Consider the following 8,579-nt stretch of genomic DNA (forward strand, 5'->3'; position numbering starts at 1 on the left):
GGTATAAACATGCAAAGTGAAAAGTAAAAGCAAAACAAGTAAAATAAAGTAATGGAGGTTGATATGATGAGAATAGACCCGGGGGCCATAGGTTTCACTAGTGGCTTCTCTCAAGAGCATAGATATTCTACGGTGGGTGAACAAATTACTGTTGAGCAATTGATAGAATTGAGCATAGTTATGAGGTTATCTAGGTATGATCATGTATATAGGCATCACGTCCGTGACAAGTAGACCGACTCCTGCCTGCATCTACTACTATTACTCCACTCATCGACCGCTATCCAGCATGCATCTAGAGTATTAAGTTAAAAATAGAGTAACGCCTTAAGCAAGATGACATGATGTAGAGGAATAAATTCATGCAATATGATAAATACCCCATCTTGTTATCCTCGATGGCAACAATACAATACGTGCCTTGCAACTCTTTCTGTCACTGAGTAAGGACACCGCAAGATTGAACCCAAAGCTAAGCACTTCTCCCATTGCAAGAACTACCAATCTAGTTGGCCAAACCAAACGGATAATTCGAAGAGACTTTCAAAGATAACTCAATCATACATAAAAGAATTCAGAGAAGATTCAAATATTATTCATAGATAAGTTGGATCATAAACCCACAATTCATCGGTCTCAACAAACACACCGCAAAAAGAAGATTACATCGAATAGATCTCCACGAGAGAGGGGAGAACATTGTATTGAGATCCAAAAAGAGAGAAGAAGCCATCTAGCTACTAGCTATGGACCCGAAGGTCTGAAGTAAACTACTCACACTTCATCGGAAGGGCTATGGTGTTGATGTAGAAGCCCTCCGTGATGGATGCCCTCTCCGACGGAGCTCCGAAACAGGCCCCAAGATGGGATCTCGTGGATACAGGAAGTTGCGGCGGTGGAATTAGGTTTTTGGCTCCCTCTCTGGTCTAATGGGGGTACGTAGGTATATATAGGAGGAAGGAGCATGTCGGTGGAGCTCCGAGGGGCCCACAAGGCAGGGGGCGCGCCCTCCACCCTCGTGACCTCCCCGGAAACTTCTTGGAGTAGGGTCCAAGTCTCCTGGATCACGTTCGATGAGAAGATCACGTTCCCGAAGGTTTCATTCCGTTTGGACTCCGTTTGATATTCTGTTTCCTCGAAATACTGAAATAGGCAAAAAACAGCAATTCTGGGCTGGGCCTCCGGTTAATAGGTTAGTCCCAAAAATAATATAAAAGTGGAAAATAAAGCCCAATATAGTCCAAAACAGTAGATAAAGTAGCATGGAGCAATCAAAAATTATAGATACATTGGAGACGTATCACCTAGCTCAGAACTCCTCGATCAGCTGGAAGCGGCGCTCTAGTGTCAGCATAGCGTGTGTGGTCACCCTTTGCTGGGTCATGGCTCTCGCGGACGGCGAGCGAAGAGGGAGAGAAGTGGTTGCGGCTTGGGCTGGCTGTGTAGAGAGGGAGGAAGCGGATGTGGCTAGGGCAAGGGCTGGGAGTCGTCGTCCGAGTTAAATAGCCGGACTTTGGCCCTCGGGCGGCGAGCTGAAGTGGCGCAACACGACATTCACACCCTTTTGGAGGAGATGCCCGTCAGACCATTGGATTTTCAGGCGATTTTGTGTGGGACCCAATCGTCAGTCCAACCTTGCGGACGCACCCGGGCAGCTCCATATCGGCCATAGATTTGGCTGGATATGAAGGGTGACATTCAGCCTGGGTGTTTAAGACTGGTTTGAGGCTTTCGGGTGGGTCGGGCTTTTTGACCAGTCAGTGATCGGGCGTTTGAAACCAGGTTAAGGCATCTGGTCGTAGATGCTCTAATGGCAACTCCAATGAGTTGACCTTTTAGTCCGTTTAGGTGGACAGGAGGACATGTGTCCGGCTCTCGTCTGCTCTTTCCTGACCACAAGGGGCTAAGGCCTAGATTTGTTTTTTTCGAAAAGGAGGTTTGAACCCTCATCCTCTCCATTATGATGATACACAAAACTATTGTTATTAAACAGAGTATAAAATAAAAACAATCACAGCAGAATCATTGCAAAGAGATGAATAAAACAACCATCACTTAAAAAAACGGATCTGCAGATAATAATCTCAGCCAGTACTCGATGCTAGGCCAAAGAGACGCAAATGAATGGGTAGGTCGTCATCCCACCATACACAACTTCCGCAGCAGTCGGGAGGCTGCCCATGCCACAGTGCACCAATGAATGCCAGCATGAGCCCCAGCTTCCTCCATGTAAGCAGAGGTAGATGACACCGCCAAGCTTGATGACTATGGAGGGCCACCGGTGCACCCTTGCCCATCAGCAACGGATACCTCTGTTGGTGTAGGCTTAAGCAATCTTCACCGTGTTTGGACACATGCCTCCTCTCATGATGACATCTCGCCTGACAAAGAGCACCGCTAGAACTATGGAGTGTAAGGCCCTTTACAGTGCTTCAAGGTGTACCGGTGTTAAAGGTGTGACATAAGAAAAAAATGATGTGGCAAAGCAACTAAAAAGGAGAGAGAGAGAGAGAGAGAGAGAGATAGCATTATGGTGACCCCAGACGAAAACGATGCTAAACACGTGGACCTATGCAATATGGCTACCAACTAATGCATGAAGGAGTTTAGGTATTAAACAATTAATTGAGGAAAACTTAGCTACAAAAACTAAGCACATATGCATTGTGGAGACTAGTTGCTAAAGTATTAAATGCACTTAGCATCACATCGAAGCACCAATACATTGGAAGTGGCCTAATATTGGCCGTTTGATCTCCCACGCCCTTGGTCGACCCTCCATTAAAATCTAGCTTCACGTGGGATGAGTTGTTCACACGTCAACTGTATTGCATAACATCGAGTTGTTGTTGTTGACTTCCTGCACCGACCGTCCATTTTGGAAACGATCACCTCGCCTCCTATTCATCCAGACTGGGAGGTAGTTAAACTAATTAATTCATGTGTGATCTGCATGTCGGTTAAACTAATTTGTTTGTGGTTTGCATGTTTTTTCAATTAGAAAAGATACGGGTTCTAGTCTACACTTCTTCCATTAATAGCATTATCAGTTGAAAGATTAAAAATATTATCTGCCACCGAAGCAAAGCCAGCTGAGTTTCTTAGATAATGGAAGAGCACCTCCGACCTCAAAAAATGTAGGGCCGCATCCGCTCTCATTTCGGGTTAGGATCCGGGTCTATGAAGGACTGCATCTTGTTGAGACATGAATGCAGATTTTCGTACCCTTTTATCGAAATCTTGTAGATGGGAGTTGCAATATTACTGAATAACAAGGCATAAATTTCGCAAAAACGACCATGCCTTTGAGACCCCACCAAAAAAGTTTAAATCTAAGATGGTGGGTGATGGGTGATGGGTGGGGCTGTGGTGGTATGGTAGTGGTACATGCTGCCATGCGGGATGGATGGCTCCAGCTTTATATATATACTTCATGACTCCATGAGTTGTTTCGGAATCGGTGGAGCCTGCACGTCGCCCACCTCGTCGCACGCTGCCGGATGGACGTGGCACACGTTGCAAACAGAGATCGGATCAAACGATCAACACGTACGCGCAAATTAAACATCAGCGCGTAAGGGCAACTCCGACGCAGGCCATGTGTATGTCTGCTCGGCCTACCATTGGCCATGTTGTGTGCTCCAGACATACACATACCTCAGCGATAGTGAAGCAGGATGACACAACTGGTATTAACTGATTAAAGCTTTATGTCATAGAATGTTCTCTTTATGCGATTGGTTTGGCCATGCCAACATATAGTTTGACCTCCACCATCCACACGGGTGCGCAATTGGGCTTATAGGAGGATAAAGGTAATTCGACATGATCTCCCGTGCGTGTGATCTTTTGTGCATCCTAGATAGAGACACCCCATCACTAGCCCCATGCCGCCACACTCATAGGAGACTGCACAACACCTATTTGCTGACATGACGACACCATTTTAAAGAAGACGTGTCTCTAATTCTCTTTCGATTGATACCATCAACAAAGACTTTGTATTTAAGCATCTTTGTTTGTATGATGGCCCGTATTGTCATCTCGCCCCGGGCCCCCAAAATATCAGGACCAAGCCTGGTCCAATGAGTCGACCTTTTAGTCTGTTTGGGTGGCCACAGGAGGGCAGGCGTTCAACCCTTGTCTGATCTTTCTTGACAAGGGGGGCCTAGAGTTTTTTTCCTTTTTCTGAAAAGGCGGTTCAAATCCGGACATCTTCATCATGATGATGCACACAATCAATGTTATTAATTATTAAGCAAAGTATAAAACAAAAACAAACACAGCCGAGCCGTTAAAATGAGATGAATAAAATATCTATCACTTTGAAAATGGATCTACCGATAATCATCTCAGCCAGTCCTCGACGCCAGGTATCTACCAATAATCATCTCAGCCAGTTCTCGGCGCTAGGTCAAAGAGATGCTAGTGAATGTGTAGGAAGGATGTCATCCCGCCATAGACAGCTTCCATGGTATTTGGGGGGCTGCCCATGCCACAACATGCCAATCCATGCCGATGCGAGCCGACCCACAGCATCCACCACAAACCCGGGGTCGCTGCCCCGGCTTCCTCCATGTAAGCAGAGGTCGATGCTGCCAAGCTTGATGCCTATGGAGGGCCGCCGGTGCGCCCCTGCCCATTAGCAACGGATACCTCTGCTGGCGTAGGCTTAGAATCTCCACCGTGTTTGTACACCTGCCTCCTCTCAAAACGACAACTTGCCTGACAAAGAGCACTGCTAGAGCTATGGCGTCTAATATTGGCCGTTGGATCTCCCGCGCCCTTGGTCGACCCTCGATTAAATCTAGCTTCACGTGGGCTGAGTTGTTCACAAATCACATGTCAACTGTACTGCATAAAGATCGAGTTGATTTTCCCTCAAAAAAGATAAGATCGAGTTGTTGTTGTTGATGACTTTCTGGCGCGGCGATCCACTCTGGAAACGATCACCTAATTAATTCATGTGTGATCTGCATGTCAGTTAAACTAATTCATGTGTGGGTTCCTTTAAAAAAAATCAATTAATAACATGCTAGGTACTATACAGAGAAAAGAAGAAGAAGAATGATTACATTCTCGTTTGTGATTTGTTTTGCTAGCATATGTGGATTATGCTTATTAAAAACTGCTTATGTTTCCAACAGTCTCTTTGATTCTAAATGCTGGCTCCTCTGACGTACGGTGTCTGCCGTTAGGCCACTGACAGGTGGGCCCACGAGTCAGTGACGGAACGGCACCCCGTCGTACGGCAGGGGATCCTCGTCCCTAATGCAGGCACTTGTAGCAAAAAAGGATAAATATAAGAAAATTGAAAAAGAAATAGCCGTTTTACAAATCCAATGCTAGACGCCAATCACAGACATTATTTCCATGGATAAAACTATCCTCGCAGTGCAATATTACACTAAACTAGCTAGTTCAAACCAACACATCAATAGCTAGTGACCTTAATTATCTGTCTATCTAAATCTAATTCGATGGCAGCAAATCATGATCAGATGATGCATGAAAGGGGAAGAACAATCTCCTCCTGCTCTTCCCAATCATCATCTCTGGCCGTGCTGGTCAACTGTCTCGTCAGCACAGCAGCACAAGTGTGAAGGTAGGACATGTAGACGAGGAAGGCGAGCAGTGCGAACATGAGCACCCACATGCACAGCGCCGCCGTGACAGCGCCTGCCACCATGAAGGGACAAATCGCGATGCACACAACGAGAAGGAGAGAAACCACCCAGCAACCGCTGCACGCCAGAAGAAACAACGGCATCCATTCTTGGAACAGAGCTCCGCCCATGAGCTCGCTGACCACCAGGATGTTGCAGACGGCGGCGTACATGCAGCCCATGGCCGAGAGGAAGAAGACGGTCACGATCCCGTCGATCGCAAAGACGCGGAAGACAACCGCCTCGATCGCTACCGCGCTTGCCGTCGCCCAGAACGCGGTCACGGCGATCCTGCGGGTGGTAGTGGCCTCGCCCTCGACGCGGCGGACGGGTACCGCGTTGCCGCTGATGGCTCCGGCGCGGAGGCGGTGCATGGCCAGGGCGTGGCCGAGGTACGCGGCGGCGTAGACGGTGCTCAGGTGGAGGGCGTAGACGGCGGTGCGCGGGCCGACGTGGGCGGCGGCGACAGCGGCGAGGAGGAGGCCGTAGGAGAGGCGGGCCAGGTCGGTGTAGAACGGCCAGCTGCGCGGCTGCGCCAGATGCCGAGGAGGAAGAGGAAGACGTAGGTGCACAGGGAGACGGCCATGATCCACATCTGGGCCATGGGGTGCCCGTCGTACCACACGAGCAGCGTCACGGGGACGGCCAAGATTAGCGCCGCCGTGGAAGCCATAAGCGCCGACGCGTAAGCTAGGAGCGCCATGGCGCGGATCAGCTGCCCAATGACGCAGGGGTCCAGCTGCTTGAAGGGCTCCAGCCAGGTCGACGGCTTCCTCGCGTCGACGACGACGGTCATGGAATAATCAAACTCCATGGATCCTCCTCAGGGTTCTTTCTTAGTGTGGATGAGTAATTTATTTGTTTTATCTTGCCCCCGGATTCTTCTTTCTTACTCCCTTCGTTTTTTTTTAGTCTGCATATAAAATTTGGTCAAAGTCAAACTTGATAAAGTTTGACAAGCTTTATATTAAAAAATATCAACATTCACAATACGAAATCCATATTTTCGGATGCACCATGAAATGTATTTTCATATTATATAGTTCTAATATTGTAGATGTTCTTAATTTTTAATATAAATTTGGTCAAACTTTGTGTAGTTTGACTTTGACCAAAACTTATACGGAGTAAAAAGAAAGGGGGGAGTATTTATTTACTCCTACATAGTTCATTCAAGGAAAGATGGAAGAAATTTCCTTAGGGTGCGTGGTAAGTTTCCATAGCTTGCGTGGGAAAAGAAGGGAATAAAAAAGACGAAAGGAAGAAGGAATCAATATATAATACTCCCTCCGTAAGGAAAAAATATAAGAGCGCTTAGAACAAAATCAATCTTATATTTATTTACGGAGGGAGTACAAATTAAAATTTGTTTGGTTTCATTTACTTCTTGTCAAACCAATGGTGATATTACATACATTTTATTCACACACAAAAAAAACAAATTACATACATTCACAAAGAGAAGCACCCTACATGAGCAACATATACAACACCCCCTTGCAACCAATCCCAAATCATTGTGTGTCAAATACGACAAAAGTAATCATTGGTGTTTCGAGGTGAGAGGCGGCACCATGACTTGTCTTTTGGAGTTGTTCATCAAGGTGGGGCTTAGAGGGTGGCTGGGGCGGTGGCAGCACGGCGGTGGGGGAAGGTCGAGGGAAGGGCGGAGAGTCAAGGTGGCGATAGCCGCCGACCGCGGGGGAAGGTTGCGGGAAGGGAGGAGAGTCAAGGTGGCGATAGTCGCCGACCGCAGAGGGTAGAGGCAGGCGGTTATGGCGGTGCTCTCCTAACCGTTTGATTTTGATTTGATGGCCAAAAATAGAAGTGACTGACATGAAAAAACCGACTACCGGTTCTTTTATAGGATTTTGAAAATGTTCATGAATTAAAAAAACACAAATTTGAAAATGTTTGTGAAATACAAAAAATGTTTGAGTTTTTAAAAAGTTCACAAAAGTTAAAAAAATTTCATTTTAAAAATTAAAAAATGGTTGAAAAAGAACATCGACACATTAGTTTATGTTCTTTTACAATCTCAACTTTTATGTTGATTCATTGCTTTCAAATAGCATGTCCAATCAGACTATACATTATTTTTTGTGACTAGCAAAGCTAGTAAAATTAACCACCCCATTGGTCTAAGTTGGGATTAAAGAGAAGTTTCTAGTTGTGTGTAGGCACTGATCATGGTTCATTAAAGAGCTCCACAAATAGATTCGCTTCATGCTACAAACTCTTGCACTTCAGGGTCCAATAGATATTTAGCCAATAGGCACAATACTAGCCGGGGATATCAAGAAGTAGGCCCTAGAGAGTGCATGGATCTGGGTCACCCCTCTGGTACTTCTTTGGCTCCTGGTGATTTCCATGTCTTCAAGCTGAATGTGGTCTCTTTCTTTTACTTTTATGATTACTAATTTTTTTTCTCGGTGCATCAAAACACTAAAAACCGGCAACTAGAGTTAGCACTGAATTAATATGTTAGTCCAATATAAATAATAAGAGAATAGACCAAAACTATGTATAAATGATATGAATGTAGCATGAGCTTGCAAAAAATTATACGTCAGAGACGTACCAACGACAGCTGCGGGTGTCGCATCCCCTATGGGTGCGCTGTAGTCGGCTGGGTGAAACTCTTTGTCCATGTTTACGGTTATGATGGCGGCCACGTGATGACACCATATACTTCTTGGGGCGTAATTTGTGCGTGCAGATTACTTTGGTCACGCTTGTTCGTCTTTTTCCTTATACACGTCACCATGTTGACCACGTCCAATAGTGTATTTCTGATGTTGTCCATCATGTATTGTCTTGTTTCTTCTTTGATTATCTTGTACGAGGATTTTCATGCCACCTTATATCGTTCGGCTGTCTGTTACATGTGTCGTGAGCATACAATTGCGCTGG

This window comes from Triticum urartu, chromosome 5A (genome assembly GCF_056163025.1).
Source record: "Triticum urartu cultivar PI428250 chromosome 5A, HENAU_Tu73, whole genome shotgun sequence".
NCBI classification, from domain to species: Eukaryota; Viridiplantae; Streptophyta; class Magnoliopsida; order Poales; family Poaceae; genus Triticum; species Triticum urartu.